Here is a 20,775-nt window from a genome sequence, read left to right on the forward strand (position 1 = left end):
ATAAAATCTGTAGGGGATTTGGATAGCTAGGTAACTGCTAAACCATACCAAGATTCTCTGGAGTCTAAGTTCTGCAGATAGGCCAAATTTCACAGAATCACAGAATCACAGAATTTCTAGGTTGGAAGAGACCTCAAGATCATCGAGTCCAACCTCTAACCTAACACTAACAGTCCCCACTAAACCATATCCCTAAGCTCTACATCTAAACGTCTTTTGAAGACTTCCAGGGATGGTGACTCCACCACCTCCCTGGGCAGCCTGTTCCAATGCCTCACAACCCTTTCAGTAAAGAAGCTCTTCCTAACATCTGACCTAAAACTCCCCTGGCGCAACTTTAGCCCATTCCCCCTCGTCCTGTCACCAGGCACGTGGGAGAACAGACCAACCCCCACCTCGCTACAGCCTCCTTTAAGGTATCTGTAGAGAGCGATAAGGTCGCCCCTGAGCCTCCTCTTCTCCAGGCTGAATAAGCCCAGCTCCTTCAGCCGCTCCTCGTAGGACTTGTTCTCCAGGCCCCTCACCAGCTTCGTCGCCCTTCTTTGGACCCGCTCAAGCACCTCGATGTCCTTCTTGTAGCGAGGGGCCCAAAACTGAACACAGTACTCGAGGTGCGGCCTCACCAGAGCCGAGTACAGGGGGACGATCACCTCCCTAGCCCTGCTGGTCACACTATTTCTGATACAAGCCAGGATTTATTTCCATTTTCAAAGAATATGTTTGAAATGTATGTTCCTGTCAAGAAAATTGATGTATCCTTGCTAATTTTCAGGTTCTGCTTCCAAATTTTAAGTGACAGAGGGAAAAAAAGCAGTTGATTTTTTTTTTCTTTTTTTTTTTTTTTTTGTAAACTCAATGGGAAAAACAGTCCCTGCAGTCCTGGTCTAAGAAATTGTGATACCATTTTGCACTTTTTTGAGCTAATTGGTGCTGTGTGGATAACTAGTGTAGGAAATTTCAACAGTAATAGTTTTGCAAAATTTTATAAGTGACAGAAAATGGGGATTATGTAATAGAAAATGTCACATAGTCTTACTGTAGTATATGCTATCTGCTCCAGCTTTGATGTGGGTTGACAGGACTGTTACATGTGAGTAAGTCCTTGATGGCTGAGAGTTGATTTAAATCATGCAACCTTTGCTGTGTTTGGTAGGTGACTGTGAATTTATGTAATCTATAGCAGATTTCCATGAAAGCAGATTTCCTGGACAGACTGAGTTGTGTTCTTTGATCCTGCCAGGCCTTTGGCTATCTTGCTCTTCCTGCCTCCCCTCTGCAGAAGTACCCTGCTGAATTTTCGGGGCAGAATGAAACTCTCCTTATGGGCTGGCTGGTTCAAAATTTACACAAGTGGTTTAACACTGAAAATGGTCCATATTTTAAAAGATACTTCTTGTTCTCTCTCAGGTTTGTTACCTTGGATTAGGTGATCAAAAATGATCTCTTCAGTTTGAGAGGGAAAAAAAAATGATTTTCTTCTTTTTTCTTTTCTGGTGCTTGCAGTGTTGAGCACCATCTCATTGTTAGATCTGATTAATCCTGAGAGGTATCTAGAATGACAAAATTTCTCTCAGCTGATTCATGTGTAGAAGGAAAAGCAAAAGGCCAGTGGCTGATTTATAGGACTAAAATCTTCCAATCTGCTAATCAGCTGCAGTTACTCTTTTTTTTTCCCCCATATCCTGTTCTTCAAAATTCTCCATGCTCCAAGAATTTAGGATTCTCAAAGGTAGTGATGAAAATTATTTAATAAAGCACGAATCTGTATCCTGAATACAGGATATGTTTCCAGAAAATCTATTACTGAAAATACATCAATATACTGAAATGTAAGCAGTCATGCTTTTAGTTCAGAAGACTGTGCTTAGGCTATAGGTTTTGGTTTAATGCCACAGTGTTTGTAGGAGTTATGAATATTCGTAGAAGTAGGAACAGATTGTAGCTGTTAGTGACAGCTATGGACATTGGTGAGTAGAGTGTGTTTGGGAGAAGAGATTTGTGTTCTTGTTCAGTTGTTGTTTTTTATCTTCATGGTTTTAACCCATTCTTCTAGCTAAAGATACAACCAAAATAGGCTGCTTTATAAAGTTAATGTATGCAAATTTATGGTTTGCAGTGGTCAGAGGTGAACTGTGTTGTTTTCCTGTTACAGTGTGGCATAGGAGAAAACCTGTCTTATAAGGTGAAATAATTTAGTTATTAGTAGGACCTTGGGCACTGTATCATTTTCAGATTCATGTCATAGCTAGATAGCGCTCTGCTCCTGATTTACTTACTTTGGTATCATTAGTTTGTGGAGATTTTCTGCAAGCCAGCTCCTGTAATGATTTTTTTTTGTCTGTCAGGCCATAATATTGTATGCCATATTTTTGTCTGGCAGCACTTTGTGTGTGAAAGCAGTCCATCTGCTAAAAGATTTGTTCCAGTGTGTCTCAAGGAACATTTCTAAGGAGACAGCTCCATGTGAATATACACATCTGAAGGGTGAGCTCAAATACAAGACAATAGGTATTGCCTTTGTGAAAACTGGAGCCAACCAGGAGTATTTCAAATTAAAAGTAGTAGATACATAGTTGTCAGTCATGTTCCCCCCCCCACCCCCTCCCCACCCCCCCAAATGTACTTGCCTTCCTATATCTAACGAGACCATTAGGTCAGGTTCCTGTGATGAATGTCTCTGCTAGCCTTATCAGAAAGAGCTTTGGAGCAGAAGGACAGGACTGACTCCTCTGGTTTGATTTTGTTACCCTGTGCAATTTGTAGGGTTCCATGAAGTAGAATAAGCCTGCTGGGTTAGAGCTGCGTGAGCACAGGTCTGGGTGATGGGATGATAAATGTCAGCCTGATGCCAGCTCGGTGCAGGTTGGCTTCTTGCTGCCTTGCCCCTGAAGAACAGCGATTGTAGCAGAAGTGGTTGAGTGGCAGTAAAGCAAGTTGAGAATCTGTGGGGCCTTGTGCATACAGCCTGTCTGCTGGGTCTGAACATTTTTATCTGAGCTTAGTGTTTGTAAGGGTAAATGGATGAGTTTTCATCACCTATTCTCTTTGAATTCAGTTAGTTAAACCTTTCAGACCCATCCAAGTATCTTGAAGCATCTTGGACTATCGTTAGGTATGAATGAACAGCTGCTGACCAACTAGTGACACAGAAATAAATTATTCGGTGTGTCTTATTTGGGAATTCAGAGGCTTCATGATGAAACCTACAAAACTATGTTATGTCTCAGACATTCTGAGGTTTCCTCATTTTGTCTTCAATTATTCACTAAGCCTGCTTGTTCACCTCCCAGCACTCTGATGGAGCTGCAGCTTGATGGCAGGCAGCAGACAGGGCTGAGATATCGCTTCTGCTCTTTGTCCTTGTGGCTTTTTCGTGGTACCTTTTGGAGGAAATATTCTTGTTGTCAACTGTCTTAAACCTCTAGCCCAAGGTTATTCAAGTTTTTATAGCTTATATGAAGAGGCTACAGCTATCCCTATTGCTTGGAGATTTCCTCAACAAACTGTAATTATTAACTTCCTTCCTTCCTTAGAGATAAATTTTAGTTTTCAGCATGGCTGCATTTGTTCCACAAGAATGCAACAGTGAAACAACAACATACCATTTTTCAGAAAGTCTCCTGTGGAAATGCCAAAATAGAGGCCAATGGAACAGGAAGTTGAAAAAAATATAAAATAAAGTATTTATCCTTGTGAGCCTTGCTGGCAAGGTCTCTGCAGATGGTATCTGCCTTGCAGTTTAGGGCCTTCTTGGTCTCTGCCTTTCCTGAGAGGCTCCCCATTGAAGCAACATCTGCTTGTGTTGGTGGCACAGTGCTGCCTCATGGTCATCCTGCTGTACACCGGAACCCCCAGGTCCCTCTCCCCTTCACTGCTCTCCAGCAAGGCAGCCCCCAACTTATCCTGGTGTCTGGGGTTGTTCTTGCCCAGATGCAGGACTCTATACTTGCCCTCATTATATTTCATTAAATTTCTCCCCACCCAGTTCTCCAACCTGTCTAGGTCCCTCTGGATGGCAGGCAGCACGGCCTTCTGGCATGTCAGCCACTCCTCCCTGGGGAGGGCGATGCCTGGCTTTCTTTTTTAGAATTCCTAAGTCTGTAGCCTCCAGAGGTGCCTGTGACCTCTGTTTGCCAGATACATCCCTCTGTATAATATATCACCTGGCACTTGCCTGCATCAGAGTCCAAAAGTAATGAGTTCCTGTTACTTGGAAGTGACTGTGACATACAAATTCTTTGGATTCCTTCTTGGGTTTGATGTTTTTATAGCTGTATTTGTATGGTTTACAGTTTCTGTACAGTGCTAACACTGTTTTGGTGTGTAGAAGTTTTAGTATGTCATAGATAATTTTAGAAAAGAGAACCAACATTAATCTTATGAACTGACCACCTGATGAAGTTTTTCCTATGGATGTTCAGAGAAATGTCTTCATTTCTCTTGAGGTTCTGTGGAAAGGAAAGTCTGAATAAAGGCTGGAGTCTTCATATCAAGCCATGCTTAATGCCTCAGACTTCAGAATATTTTCTTCCAAGCTAGGACTTTACGGAAGTAGTGGAGTTCATGGGATATGTGAGGGAGACCAGAATGTTTCTACACAGAGATAGCTTTTGCATTCTTCCTCATCAGTTGTACAACTTCAGCAAAGTGGAAAATGGAGAGAGCACATGAGGAGGGAGCAGAGCCTGCCACTTACTGAATTGCCTTTGGGCAGAGTTTGGACATGCCTGTCATGGGCATGCAGCCTCTGAAATTCAGGTATGTTCTGTAATAAAATATTCTCTCCTGCCCACCCCAGTTATTTGGATAAGCACATTTGTAGCTTAAGATGCAAGATGTTGAAGTAAAGATTTCCATTTGATTCTGCCTAGGCATTCCCCACAGAGGGAACCTTACTTCTGCATCCTTGTTACCTTCGGCTGATGCTTTTGGGTTTGCAGTAGGCACACATTCAAGAAATGGGGTTAGTGAAGAATTTGGTGGTAAGCAGGGCATTTTTGTGGGACTGAAACAATTCTAGTGACTAATAGCAAAGTTGGAAATGAATCAAGTACTCTTGCTCTTCTTTTTGCCTGGAAGAACAGACACTGTTTGCTCACATTTGTGATTTCACGTGTTAATTTCCACATGATGAATAAAGGAAGGTAGATTTTGTTGTTTTCTGGTAGCCCAGTGCAGGCAAGTGTTTTGTGTTCCTAGAGCGTAGTAGACCCATGCTAGCAAGGGAGATGTTCCCATCCCAGCGTTACGGAGTGAGCACTGGGATGGGCTCTCTGCTGCTGCTCTTTCACCCATTCTCCAAAGGCACAAGTGGATCAGTCTGTGGGTCATTCATTCCATGGCTGTTGTAACCAGCAGTGCAAAACCTCTGGCAATCCACTGAAAGCTAACTCTCCACTCCAGTTCCCACTGTCTCAGGTCAGTGTTGATGCGGAAGGGAGAGAACAGTCACAGTCCTATAGCTGTTCAACCTGAGTGTTGGTGAGAAAGAACTTGGAACAGCTCCTCTGTATGAAGAATGTTACAATTTATAAGAGCAAGAAAAATTGCTGGTTTTGGACTTACCTGTTGCAGCCCCCCTGCAGAATGATGCCTACTCTGGAGCCGTTCTAAGTACTCTTCTAACACCAAAACAGAGAAGTAGCAGGGCAACAAAAAGGAAGCAGATGCTTAGCAGGGAAATAATTTACAATGTACCATTTTGATGGTATCTCTTGACCCTTTCAGGGCAGTTCAATAAAAGCTAGTAGTTTCCATAGCAACTACAAAATCACTTGGTGCTTCAGAGATCTGTGAAAAAGGAGGCGGCTCGTTATAAGGAACCACAGGGTTGATGTTTCTCCCCTTTGCATTGCAAGAGTAATGATCTGGCAGAACGTGCTAAATGTGATGCCCATACTGAAGAACTTTTCCTATATTCACCTTAGCCAGAGAGATTTTTATACTTAGTACTTGTACAAACTTGATTTTCACCCTCTCCCCCATCCTCAGCTTTGTCCTTCTTGGCAGGCAGTGCTGACAGAGCGCGCGTGGGTGGAGGGGACCGCGAGCAGGAGCCAGTGTTCCACAGCAGACGCATACTGGGCGTCTCCGCCATGGTCCCTGGTGAGCACTAGGTACTGCTCTGGGACATCTGCAGTGTACTTGGCAGCCACCTGCGTGTAAATGTGTTGCCATTATCATGCACCTTTAGTACTATGTTTCATCATACTTTTGTCTTATATTTTGTTTGCTCTTGGAGATCATACTATTGTGATTTTTATTTTTACTTCCCTTCCTCTCTTTTGTTTTCTAAGTACTTATTTCTGCCTTGAGATAGGGAGGTTAGCTCAAGATTAAATTGATCTTTAAAATGAACTTGTGGAGATGTACACTAGGAAAATGGCTTCAGGTCTCATTTACTACAAGCACTGCATATTTCTGAATGCTCTCAAGGTGTGTTCTAGCACACTTGCATCTCTGCAAACATCTTGTCATATGCATAACTGTTTTGGTGGATATGTCTCGCATGTTGGGAAGGTGTCCTGTGTTAAAATCCTAAAATGCCTGTTTAAAATACTAGAATACCTCAGTTCTCTTGATGTTTAAAGCACTTCTTATATTTGATGCTGATCAAAGTTTATCTGTCAGCAGTTACAGGGGTTTTGAGCCATTTGAATAAAATACATTGGTAAGATAAGAGACCTGATTCTCTAGCCACTGCATTCCCCTGCCCCCCCATTTTTTTTTTTTTTTGTTTAAACTTAAAACTGTGCTGCTTTAATGAAATATCAGAGGATTTTTGTCAGATTTTTTTCACTCTGCTGTTGACTGCTACACCTAATATCCATTCACCTCTCTCTTAACAACCCTGAAGCAAATACATTCAGGTGAAAATGAGGAGGAAGCTCAGTGACCCCAGAAATCCCATGTGCTTCTTCAGTGATTGTTCAGAGGCTGTAACTTAACAGGACGTGGGAAGGAGTCTGCATAAAAAGCTTTGGGGATGTCAGCGAATGTGTACATCTTAGAAATGCCAAGCTGTCACCTCTCCTTCACATCCGATTTAAATTTCAAAACAGGATGCTTCAGGAAGATGACATTTGATATCCCGGTGTTCATTTGAGCCACAAAGTTGTGGAGATGAAAACATAAGCTGATGACAGCATGTATGATTAGTAAACTTAATTTTCTTATTAACCAGCTTCAAAGAAACCAGTTTTTACATGTCTTGAGTTAAGTTTATAAGTTGACAGTTAATTGTATGTCAGGTGATGTGGCTAGACTCAGGCTTCAAATGGAAGGAAGGCTGAGCTCCTGCTTTGTTGGTTTGTCCAGATAGTTTTGTATCCTGAGTGAGTTTTGAGGCATATCATTTTACCACAGACAAAACTAAAGATCTGTAGAGATTTGTACTGCTACTTTTCCATGGCAATCTAGTCAGTCTTGTGTATTGTAACACGTCAGCATAACCATACCGAAATCATACAAACATTTTAAATTTTTTTCATATTGTCAGTCCTGCGGCCTGATGTTTTTATGTATGTTTTGCTGTAGTACTGTGAGAAGTCAGCTGTTGTAGTCTAAAGTACTTCCACAAAGTTATACTGATTTCATGACCTATGTGGTGGTGGTGGGGAACACAACACCACGTGATCATAGGACGGTTTGATAACCACTGAAATATCGTAGAATTATAGTAATACTGAACAACACAGTTGCCAGAAGTGACTGGGGATGGAAGTTCATTATAGAAATTACTTCAGTCAGAAGAAGTCCTTCTGAGTGTTCAGAAGGAAGTGCCAGAGCTGCAGCTGTGTGTGGGCCAGAGCACCCGACTGCACCATATTAACATGCTTGTCAGCTTGGCTTGTTTGGCCTTGTGCAGTTCAGAGGATAACAGTAAATTTCACTGTTGGTTAAGAAACAAATCATTACTGTTTCAGAGATAGATGCACACGCAGTGGTTGCATTATTGAGCAAGTATTGGTAGTTGAGTCACTAGTAGTCTTGTCATTCAGAAGGGTTTTTTTGTTTGTTTGTTTTGTTTTGTTTTCTTCTGTAATGGTTACTGGACTCAATAAAATGAAAGCTTTTTTTGGAGCCAAAGTTATTTATTTATTTATTTATTTCCCAGAGCCTTCTAAGAGGCCTGTTGCTGAGTGTAGATTTTACCTTGTGCAGTCTTGCTGTGTTGCATGCCTAGGCCATAAGTTACTTGTCCAGTTTTAGAATGGAAGTGAAAATGCATGAAATGACTTTGTGGTTGGGTGTAAATCTAGACAGTAGAGCATGTGAGGAAGAGGATGAGAGACACATGGTTGATCTTCCTTTGAAAGGCATATTCCCAGGGAAATCCCAGGTCTGTGCTGTGTCATGCAGTTTTTTCTAGTGCTTGTTTCTCCTTGCTAAAAATGATCAGATCTGACTGCAACAGCAAGAGCAGAATCAGAATTCCTGAAGTGAGGCAAGTATGTGTTGTCTTAAGACTGTGCTTATCCTCTACCTAACCTTGTTGTTAATGGTAACTGAAATGAAAGTAAAACACACTGCGCTGAGAATTGGATGTTCCTGGGCAATTCCTGCAGAAACTTTATCTCCCTCTCTCTCTACTAGAGAGACTGAACCTTTGTGTGCCTTGGCTAGAGCTAGCCATTTGGAATTGCCACCAACATTCACTAATAACTGTTGTGCTTATTCATTCCCAGTTCAAATGTCTCATGTCTTTCTCAGCAAGAGAAACAAAAATCCTCATACTAAGTTTGAGATTCAAAGAAAACCCAAGGGTCCGCCAGAAACATTTAAAAGAAAAAAAAAAAAAAAAAAAAAAAAAAAAAGGAAAAGAAAAAGCAGCTGTCTTCCCTATCTGTGCCTTGGAAATACCCATTATGTGAAGTGAGAAACTATCCATAGCATCAGCTTTATGGGTCAGTGTGAGAGTTCTGCAAAGGGATTGTATTAAGCACGTGTGTTTCCTTTTCTTAGCGTCAGAAAAATCTGTTACTAAAACCGGGCCAGGTAAGCAGCTATGGTTTTAGAAGGAACTTTAGTTACCTCTTGTTGCAATGCTGAAAATGAAATAGAAAGGAAGCGTACTGTAATTGTAACTTTCCTCTGATTAACTGGAAATTTTCTCCCTAAAATGTGCTTTATAACTAAGAACAAAGTCACTTGTCTTTTTCTCACAGCTGCATCTTGCTAGGCTAGCTAGTCTTTTCAATGACTTCAGTACTTTTTCTTCATAATTACCATATTTTAGCGATCTGAAAAATGGTAAGATTCAGTACTCATTATGCTTAACTGCCTTTCTAAATGGACAAAATCTGTACATGAGGAGACCTCTGTTTTCCATCCTTTTTTGGAATAGCAAGCTAATATGGCTATTAAAGACATGAGCACATTCAGAGTGACAGAGTATAAAGCTGACATCACAAGGCAGAAAGCTGACAGAAAACAAATGTTTTATTGATTATTGGACTCAAAATTGGAGATGTCCCATTCTAGCTCCGAAGTGCTAGTGTGCAAGTTACTGTCTCTGTCTTCCAGCTGTCTTGATTTTGGCTGATTCCTTTTCATCTCAGTTTACTTTACAGAATCATAGAACGGCTTGGGTTGGAAAGGACCTTAAAGATCATCTGGTTCCAACCCTGCTGCCGTGGGCAGGGACAGTGAAGCTGTGAGGGTCCGGTCTTCCAGGCAGAGAACGAACACCTGTATTTGGAGAAAACTGAAAGTGTGGAGGTAGTTCTGAGACCAAACTGCCAGGACCCGCCTGCCCCACAGAACTGGAGTGGGGTTACCAGGATGCATCCTGCTGGGGAGTGGGGATGTATAAGGAAGGCGATGGTACAGTGGTTGGCTGTCTTGTTGGTCAGTTAGCAGCTTCCTTTTTGGCAGCCTAAGCACTGCCACAGGGCTGACAGGGATGGTAATAGGTTTCTTCTGGTAATTTAGGTCCTATCGCATAGGAAACAGACTCATCTGCAGGATGTCCTGCCTCTGTGTACTGTGGGACTGAAGGGAGGCTTTGCCAGTATTTTCTATGGTAGAGCTGCTTGAGAGTGTTGTCTCATGGTTTGCATGCTGCTGGAGCTAAATGTTCCTTTGGCTGTGAGCCAGCTGGTAGCTGCGTGCTATGCTGATGCTGAAGGATGAAGGTGTGCCATTTTTGCTACCTGTTGGAGCTGCTGGCCTAGAAAACACAGACTAATGCTGACAACAACAATAATAGCATTATTTATTCTTAAGTCCAGATTTAAAGATTTTAGTCAACCTCAGTAGTTTTACTGTAAGGCAGTATTTACAAATCATTGCACAGTATTAATTTAATCAGCAGTTGTGTAGCTAAGACCTGTTGTCTTAACTGTGAATCCAGATCACCAGGACTTTGTCCAGTCCATTAGTGCTGTATTATCTAATACAGATCTGTGAAATATCTCTTGCTGGATTTTCCCTGAATGCCAAGCCTTGTGACTGTGGGCTGACCAGATGATTTAATGTCTCACTTCTAGATTTTATTGTGTGTTTTCATTGTAATCCACCTAAACTTGCACAGATGGCCAGCCTGCAACATGGAGAAATGATGAAGAGGAGGGGCAGTCATTTAAGCTGCTACTCAGATGAGTAATTCAAAGGCAACAAAACTTTGAGCCGGAACATTAAGGCTGAGCAGCAAAAAGAGTAATTGTGTTGGGTGTCTTCCACTTTAGGACATGATTTTTATTATTCCCTATTTCCCCTTTGTACTGTTTTTTTTTTTCATTTATTTTTCTTTTAAGGGTACAATTACAAATAGTAGTGTATGTTTGTATATACTTGAGCTCTGCAAAGATTCTCAGCACATTAAATATTGCTAGAATTGGGAGAACTGTGTGCAGATAGATGTACATTTACAGATAAATATCAAACGTTAACACATTATAAATCATGATACAGACCTGAAACTAGACAAATTATGTGTTAGAAACAGTCCTGTCACTGTCCCAAACTTTATTGAGAAACACCCTACAGGTGTCATCCATTTATTTTTAGTTCTGTGTTAATTCTGAGTCTATTAAATCTTCAATAACACCAGTCCTAGTAAGATATTACTGCTGAAAGGTGGCTTACCCTTTCTTCTGCAACTCTTAAAGCTATTTGTTTAGCCAGAAATTGAGTAAAACCTTATTCCTGCTAGCGTGCAGAGGAATTCTAGATGACGCTATATTTGCCTCTGTGCCTGTCAACTTAAATGACAACAGGTTGGTTGTTCTTTCCCTGTGCTGTAGTTGGGTGCCAGTGGACTGGTTGCTGCTTGTCTAGAGTGCTTTACTCCACTCATGACTAGTTCTTACTATTAGATAAGGCTTAATAGTTGTAGCTGACAAAGTTAAGAAGATTCTGTTTCCACATACTGTTGTGAGAGGTAAGAGATGCTCCCTGAAGAGGAGGCTCTAAACTGGAGCTTGTAGTTCTAGAGCAAGCCTGGAGCAGGCAGGAACGGAGCAACAACATTAAGCTATATAAAAAGCTGTGCAGTTAATTTTTGTGCTAAACTAAATAGGCAAAGACTTGATTCAACTAATGATTACATTTAATACCAGTTGGAAAATGACTTTTGCAGTCTCCCTCTGGTGATAGTGGAAGCACAATTCATAAGAAAATGTAAAGGCTCTTTGGATAAAACAAGGCATAATATTTTACAAACACACACACCCCTTCCTCCTTTTCTTTGTAGACTCAGTCTACATAGCCTAGAGGAAATTTCAACTTTCAGGTGGCATAGTTTTTGTTAGAGACATCTTTGGAAACGGGTAAAATACAAAGAAGCTGTGCTGCAGAGATGGTACATCTGTCAGATGTCCGCTTGTTCTTCAGGGTAGGCTAATAGTACTGGTTCAGGTGCCAGCTGAGTATATGGATTCAGGATGAAAATTGTTGTCTTGGGTGCAGTTTTAACTGTGAAAGCAGCATTTCAATGCATATGGTCTGCAAGCAGTATTTATGCATGTGCTGCATGTGTTCTGAATTAAAGCACATTCTTCCCTCTCCCCACATTCCTGAAATCCCACAGCAGAGATTTGTCCTGCATTTCTCTCTAAAATTTGGCTGTAAAGCAGCTACAATTAGAGAAGAAAGATTCAACCTGGTGCCTGGCCCCAAGAAGCCATAGTGGCTGTTCCCATATTTTCCTCCTATTCTGTGTTCATGTGTGTTGTATTCGTCAGATGTTGGCTTTGCTTGCGTGCGAGGCTGTGAGGGAGCTGGGTAATAAGTACGGCACAGTCCCACGCAGGACGATGGGTGTGTCCAACATAGGAGTGTTCTGCAGACTCAGGACAGGCCAATTAAATGCTTCATAGATTATTCATGCTATTTTTGGCATAATCTGCTGATCTTGCAAACTAAGGGAGCATTGTAGAAAAAGTATTTCTATACATTTGCCTTTTCTGTCCAGATAATTGGTTGTCCAGAGTCTGAAGCTGACGTGACTATAAAGGTGTTTTGAATTTCCTCCCCTGTGTACAGTGAAGGTCTTTGTCTTAAGATAGATTTTTTTTTTTTTCCTAAGTCTTCCATATTTGTATGACAGTTATTTTCTGGTCCAGGTTCATCTGATGTCATTCCAGTTTCATCTTTCTGTCTCTATTACCCAGTTAAAAGTTTGCCAGCAATTCGTGACATAAAGGGGACTCCGAAGTTTGATGACAAAATCACTGGATGAATTCTAGTAAGGCAGCTTGGGCAAAGAATATGCAATGCAGCGTTACCGCCCACAGGATTTGCAAAGGGATCACCTACAGAAGGCGAGGGGTTGGGCAGAGAAGGGAGAATGAACAGATAGAGGTGCAGGAGCCCTCACCCCCCCACCCCACCCCCCCCAAAGGAGAGCCGTGGCTCCTGCTCAAAGCCTGTGTGGATCTGCAGTAGCTGAACCTGGATTTGCCATGAGCAGCGTGAGCTGGCTGCGGGCAGGAAGGAGGGATGCCTGACCCTTGGTGGGTAGAAGGCCACAATGTCTTTGTCGTTGCACTCCTTGTGGGCAGCTTGCTTCCGGTAGGAGTTCTTGCTGGCATGATCTGAGAGGATCAGCTGTTGTATGTGTTGACCATCGCTCATCACGTTCTTGAAGGGATTGCCCTACTTTAGAGAGAAAGTTACAGTTTCTGGTTTTCTACCTGTTTAGTTCAGTGTGACTTAAGGAAGCCATGTGACAAAATGCTCTCACTGGCTCCTATGTGCTAGTTGATGCCCTGGTTCTACCTATTTAAGAATATTTATAAACAATACACCATCCTACCAAGTAAAGAATATAATATGTACTTGTGTAAAAACGCTTGTACCCTGATACTAAATCATATTCTAGAAATGTGAGGTCATGCATCTGACTTTCTTACAAGAGGCAATGGTAAGACAGGATTGAACTCCTGCAGCTGTTTCCTTTCTCTAACTCCTGCAAGCATTGCGTACAAGATGCGTTGAGGATCCGAGTGATTTATTGCCATGGATTCTACAGGAAAAAGTGGTATAAGCCTGAAGAGTTGTACCAGAGCCTGCTTCAGATGCCAGTACAGTATGAATATTGGCTGTGAAAGCCTACACCGCTGGTCAAAAAAAAAAAATAATACATTTTGATCCTTATCTGGTAAGAAAAGCATTGAATTATCTGGGACTTCCTTTACCAGACTTGTTTTTATTTAGCAGGATCTTAGGAAATGTAAAGGAAAGACAAGAAGTCCCATTCATATTCATAAATGTAATTTCTTTGTACTGTATTTTTATCTTTATTGCTTGTTTTGTATTAATTGTAAGCCAGTTAACATTGCTCTTCCTAAAGCAGTTCATGTATGTTGATACTAGAAGAATTCATAACAATTTCAGAGCCAGTTTTAATATCAGTCATTTCGGTGCTTGCATTTGCATTCTAATCCTGTTTCATGTTGCACCTGAAGATCTAATACTCAGGTTCTGGATGGTTGTGTAGATGGGATCTCAGTTGACAAAGATCAAAACTCTAGCAAGAGTGTTTACATTTGCATTGTCTGTATGCTGCTGCAGCAGCCAGTTCAGTGGCAGCTCCTCGTAGGACAGGACAGAAATTCTCCTTGTGCATTAAATGGGCTTTGATAAACACAGATGAAAAAAAGACTAGCCTGAATAGAAACTCCACTGGTCAATAAATTGTGCAGAACAAATAGGATCTGTATTTAGAATTCTAGAGAGAGGGAGAATGCCCATTAGGCAGACATTAGAATGCTGCTCCAGCTCAGCCATCAGCCTCCTCCAGAGAACAGGAGTGTTGGATTAGGAATGTCTTCTTTCACGTTCTCCTGTTGTTCATTTACTTTATCTAAAGCTGTGGGTAGAGAAAAAGCACTAAAAATATTTTTGCCACAAAAATATGACATGTCCTGAAAAGCACTGGGCAAACAGACAAGCCTGAAAAAATGTGAGGGAAGCAACATCTCCATGAGGAGGGAAGAACTGTTACGTTTTGGGTGGGTCCCGTGCTGGGCTTGTTGCAGCTTCAGATCGTACGCATTCCGTGCTTGGGTTTGCTGTATGAGCAGCCTCTGTTATGGGCCAGTTTTTTGTATGGCTTCAAAACCACAAGTGCCAAATACATTTTGCAAGTTAATTAGAATGTTGTTTCCAGAGTATCAGCAGTGCTTTCAATAAAGCACTCATTATTCCCTCCCTGTCCTCTTTCCGAGACCATCTCCGCTTGACTATGTAATATCTGTAGCTTGTCTGAAGTGATGGTAGTTGCCTGGCTGACTGAGAAATAACTGTGTGAGGCTGCAGTATTGCCTGATTTCCCAGAACAGAAGGTCCATAGGTGTGTGGACTTGCTCTCTCTTACACTAACGGTCTCTCTTGTTTAGTATCAATGACATGATCAGATCAGCTCTTTGCTAAAGCTGCCTTTTACTTTTTAATCCTTTTCCCCGTGTAGTCACTCTCGCTGTGCTTACTGCAGGGCTTGGCAGTGGAGACATCGGCAGAAGCATCACGCAGAGTTTGAGCTGGCTCTGGCTAGAGGGTTGTGCAGTAGATGCTGTTAGCCCATGGCATGCTGGTGAATCTGGAGGTGGGAGCAGCTGAGCGAGTTTGCTTGTGCTCACACAGAGGACAAGACAGAACAGTTTCTATTGAGGGAGATGCATCGAGTGCCAAATTTCAGCAAAGAGCAAGATTTTCTTTTTGCATATGTTTGAATTATTGTAGAGGTTCTCAGATTATCCTTGCATGTTCACCAGAAAAGTCAGAAGATCAGTTCAAAAAAGATATGGGAGCGTGGGTGTGGTGGAATGGAGGGAATTGGAAACATGGTGTGGCAGCTAAGGGTGTTGTGTAGGATTGAGCAGAAAATGAGGGATGTTATCGAGGAGATGCTATGAAGATAGCAATCAGTAAGGGGGTGTAGGGAGGGATCAAGGAAATGATGGTGAGCAAGGTAAGGAGATATAGGAAATACAGGTTTGCAGCTCCTTCTCTTAAAACTAAGGTGCATGTTTCAGATTCAGGTTTTGTTTTGTGATTTTGCTTGTTTTTAAGTAATTTTATAGAAGCTTTGGTTGTTTTTTAATGTAGTACAGTTTCTCCTCTATTGGCTGAAGCAGGGCTTCGTTATTTTGTAGGGTATAAGCGTCAGAGCTTAAAAGTGTCTCCATTTTAGCAAATAAACTTCCGTTCAGATTTAAGTACATTGTAAATTGTTGAAGGGTGGTGTTCCACCTATTACTTAGAGAATATTGATTGCCAGCTGCAACACTGCAATATTTGACCCTTCCAAAACACAGGTCCAAGCTAGGAGCCATGTGGCATATATTACAATGAGAATCAGGATCTGCTTCCTGAAACAATCCTAGAAGTGGAGAGTGTACTGAGCAATCAGTCCTTTGTCGGAAAAGACAAAGGACTTCTGTGTATATTTCCTGATTTTGATTTTTTTTTTTTTTCCTGAGCTCTGCAGCTATGCATCAGTAGCTGACCTCAATGAACCTGTTCACAAAGCAGTGTTTGTTTACCCTCTGCTATGGCTTTTTCTTTGTGAGAGCTGTTGTCAGGAAACTACAGGGATTTGCTGACACAGTGCCTGTATGCTGACAAGTGAAATCTCCTCCCTCCCCAGGGAAGGCACTGACTGACCAGGAGGCTTGAAGCCAGCGTTCACATCACTGAGTGTAAGGGGGTACAGGGGCAGTAAGAGGGGTAAGCTGTCAGGACGGGGAGATATCTCTCTTCCTAGAGTCATCTGCTGGCTCCCTGATGAAGAGAAGAGGGGAGAATTGTCTGGTGTCCCACTCACCAGGGCACCGTTGTCTGCAGGTTTTTGTTTGCTTGTTTTTTGCTTTTCTTGTTCTTGTTGTTATTTTTGTTTGTTTGTTTGTTTTAACTCTCACAGAGAAAATGAGCAACATCTTTCTGCCCCAATTGGTCCAGTTTGTTAGCAGTTGCAAGGTCTGATGAAACCAAAGGGAGTCTGGACTCTGGGAGTATGGGCCTGCATGTCTTGAAGTCTGCCTGTGATCTATGCCTGAGTTGGCTCTTTCTCCTTGAAATATGTCACTATATGCAAATGAGTTCTGTGGACTTCTAATCTATTGGTGCTCCATTGCAGCTTTACTCACCATTGCAAGGAGATGTAAAGAGAGGGGGAACTTGACTCATTAGTATGTTAACAAAGGATTGGGAAGGTCCTTTGCAAGGCGATGTTCTAAGAGTATCTTGTTGTGACCACAGGTCCATGCCTCTGGAGCTCTGTGTATAGGTGTGAGGCACAATCCACCCAAAAAAGGGTAAGGCTGATGAAATGAGAAATAAAACTGATCGGTACAAAAAAGACACCAAGCCTGTTCAAAGAATTAAAAGCTTAAAAGTGGGTATCTTTGAGAAGATATCAGTAAGAGGAAGGTAGATTTAGGCAAAAAGAACAGATGGCTTAAGTAAGTAAGAACATTTCAGGTGGAAATAAGGTCTCAGTTAGTGTAATTGAAATGTAAGAAAGAATAAATAAAATTATGTACAGCAAGTCAGTGGTGCTTGCAGCTGAAACAGAGAACAATCCAAGAAACAACTGAGCACTGGGATTCAATACCAAAGTTATCTTTTTGGAAGGAATTTAAATCCTTCAATTTCAGGGTGGATATAGGTGAAAATATTTCTTGCATTGATTACCACGTGTCTGACTCCCCAAAGGTTTTCTTTCCAGCTATGGGGGAAGGAGGAGTTCTGGAGCCACCTTCCCTTAGAGATAAGTAACTGAAGTTTGTGAGGTTTGATCTAATACAGCATTGATGGTGTTCCTGGAAAATGTGATGCAGAGACTGAAAAAACACAAGAGATTCCAGCTCTCTACATTACACTGAGGATAGAAAGAGCCACTGGTTAGAAAACACCTGCTGTTCTTTTGTCCTGTCTTTAGCAAAGCATCATCTTCTTGTTGCTTACATCTTTAAAGGAATCAACGGGCTTTTCTTAACTGGGATCACTGGTAAATTAATATGTTTTTCATTTTAGAAGGAACAACGTGCTCTAGGTGACCCTGCTTGGCAGGAGGGTTGGACTAGATGATCTCCAGAGGTCCCTTCCAACCTCAACCATTCTGTGATTCTGTGAGTGCTCTTTCAGTCGTGCTATGTGAAGATCAGAAATGTAAAGGCTACTGAAGCGTGGGAAGATTCTGTCTTCGTCAGGGTTGGAAAGATGCTCTTTGTCTCATTTCTTCAGCTGCAGCTGCTGGCCCCCTGCCTTTCCTTTTCCTTTCCTCTTCCAAAGGGTGATTCTCTCCATTTCCTGTTTGCAGATTTTTCCCTTGATATGGTGTCTTCATTCCAATGCTAAAATAACTTGTGAATGCCTCTTTTGGAGAGGAAATAGATGATGTGAATGCTTTTTATTTTGTTTGTTAAAGGACTCTGGGGAGCACAATATGCGGAGAGGGTTCTGCATAAACTGAAAACTGGAGGAGAAAGGATGGAAATTTTTTTTGTGGGAGAAAAATTGACCAAAATTTTCCTTCAGTTAAGATTAATAGTTTTTTGTTTGTTTGTTTTGATTTTTCTGTTGGGCTCTGAATGCTGGTTTGTATTCAAATAAAGTGGTTTCCAGGAATAGATGTGGGGAGGAAATAAGAACTCTTTGCAGCAAGAACATGGAGCATGCGTGCTGCTGAACTGTATCCCGTTTGCCAATCTCTTCCCTGTCTTGTTTCCTTCTATCACCTGGAGCCTGTGATCTTACCGAGAGCAGAACTTGGGGCTGGGGGCTCTGTTCCTCAGTGCTGTGAGATGCACATGCGAGCTCTTGAGGAGGCAATGGTTAGTTCAACAGGCATGTTGCTACTCTGCAAGGTTCTCTGACACGCTGTGGCCAGGCTTTTTCTATTGTCAAGTTGCACCTGTGGTAGTTTATTTGTTTTAGTTTGTTTCTTTTCCTGCTAGGAGATGTTTGTCTGAATTTCTGTACAAGAACTGGAAGTAGGGCAGAGGCTTCATGTGTGTTTTGTTTAGCATGCTTGTTCCCCATTTTCCTCACAGGGATCATTTTTCTTCATGGGACACAGGAAAGCTATTTATTACTGCACCTGTAGCTGAGGAGTTACTGAAGCTGAGTTTGTTACTTCTGGTACAGCCTTTGTCTGTATAGGATGGGATGTAGAGAGCATTGCACTAACTACACAGTCACTTTTGAACCCTGGAAACACTAACCGTAGTAATTCCTCTCTTGTAGGCCATGAGAGTCTCCTCTGCATTGTCTGTAGCATCCATCTCCCTTCTGCCTTTTCATTAAAACTTTATACGGCTTTTTGGGTTTGGGGGCTGAATTGACATTCTGCAATGTGCTTCTGATGTGCCTTCTATACAGGTAGTTTGCATTTTGAGAGAAGAGGTGACAGGCTTTACCTTCTGTAAAGCGTGAGATGTTAGATATGCACAATGTGGAGTTCCCTTGCTGGCTGCTGTGTATTTGTGCCCTCATCCTTGATAATTGGATTAGGCAGACGCATTAGTCCTCGGTCTGTGAAACCAGCCTTGGCCTGAAAGGCCCCCATCAGAGACGTGCTGCATCAAACTGCTTCTGTCATGAAGCAGTAAAGAAAGTAATTAAATTATAATTCTGAGGGGGGGGGGAAAGGACTTAAAAGTGTACACCATGATTTAGGTGACAGCACACTCACTGCTTGGAGAACTCATGTTTTATGGCTACTGTACATCTCTTAGTTCTTTATATTTTCACCGATTTAAAGTATCATGCTAGTAATCTAATTAACATTGAATTGGGTTTCCAGTACAGTAGCTTGTTTGGTTCAATAAGAACACATTTATACTAAAGGTTAATGAAAAGAAATTTGCTTTCATCAAATTCATTAAAACTAGTTCTACAGTCAACGATTGCTAATGGAAAATGAATTAAATATTCATGTGTCTATAAATTTCTCATGTCATTTCTGATTTTCCTTAATCTCTGCCTCCATGGATTGGATTCTGAAAGTGTCTGCAAGCTCTAATTAAATACCAGTTTGGATATTATTTGGAGATTTATCCCGTACAAGTAAAAAGACCTTCACATATGTACTCTTAATGTATCTTGAGCGTGGATTTCTGTTGCAGATGGGTACAAATAGTGATTATGTCTTATCCATGAATGCAATACTAGGATCCAATCTTAAGGAGCAGTATTATGTTCTTTAGGCACTCTTTAATACAGTGTAAGTATTTATCTTCTATTGTGCATCTTTATTGGTGCTATCAAAGTAGTTTTCAGTGAACCAAGAGCACAGCAAAGTTTGGGTCATAAATATTTGAGTTAGACATGAAGATAAAACTTGAATAACAGATATTAAAGATGTTTCTTAAGGATTTAACACTTTTTTAATAACATAATGTGCAGAGGTATGTGCTACAAATATATCTCAGCATTTGGTGTAAATATTGGGTTGTGTTTTCTGTGGTCTCTGATGCCATAGGTCTCAAGGTAGTTATGCATATCCTTTGAGTCTTGCCATTGCTTGAGTAGGACACGTTTCTGCAGTTCTTGTGTTGTGTGGGGATTCTTGGTATCACAGTTGAGGGGAATGCAAAAGCTCTGTTTGGAAACATTTTCCAGATGCATATTGATGTTGATGTAAGAATGCAAATGTGTAGTGAGAAGAGATTGAAGTTAATTTGAAGGAATCACATGGTTCTATGAATGGTTTCCATTGTAAGGAATAAACAAAGAAAAATGTTCTTGTAAATGTGTTCAAAATGATGAGTGTCCTGGCTCAGTCTAAGAAGTGCATGTATAAGCTGGTACTCCAAATCTGACTACTTGTTAGTCTGTGGTCTGATTCTCACTTTTAATTACATTTCAGTTCTTTTACATGGTTGCATTAAGTGCAGGTGCTCCCTGTACTTTCAAGCTCATTGTATTTAGCATGGTTCACCTGTGCCCTTCTTTTTTTGATTGATTTTGCTCTTTTCCAGCTTTTCATCGTTATTTTGTGTGCAATCTCACTTTCTCCCTGCTCATGGTTCTGACTTGCATTCTCTGCATTGTTGCTGCACTTCTAGCTCTTGCTCTCTGGTACACAGTCTTTATCTCAACATAGTGCTCTTCCTCACTTTCTTCAGTTCCATCAAAATATTCTTGCAAGAGGAGGGTCTTCCTGCCTCACTTGAAGATTCATAGTCTGGGATTATTGAACTGCCTACTCCCATATCACTTAATGATATCCTGGTCACTTTGTAAATAACCTGATTCAGCAGCATACTGCAATTCAACGGTATGGCATATCTGTTTGCTTAGCTCTCTGGCAGATACAGCATCTAT

At 41.4% G+C, this 20,775-nt stretch overlaps 1 protein-coding gene across 5 annotated transcripts in view; it reads left to right on the forward strand.

Moving 5' to 3' along the window:
• Positions 1 to 20,775, forward strand: part of TTC28 (tetratricopeptide repeat domain 28) — a 159,906-nt gene that overhangs the window by 70,487 nt on the left and 68,644 nt on the right. The gene's annotated exons all lie outside the window — the stretch shown is intronic.

This window comes from Oxyura jamaicensis, chromosome 15 (genome assembly GCF_011077185.1).
Source record: "Oxyura jamaicensis isolate SHBP4307 breed ruddy duck chromosome 15, BPBGC_Ojam_1.0, whole genome shotgun sequence".
NCBI classification, from domain to species: Eukaryota; Metazoa; Chordata; class Aves; order Anseriformes; family Anatidae; genus Oxyura; species Oxyura jamaicensis.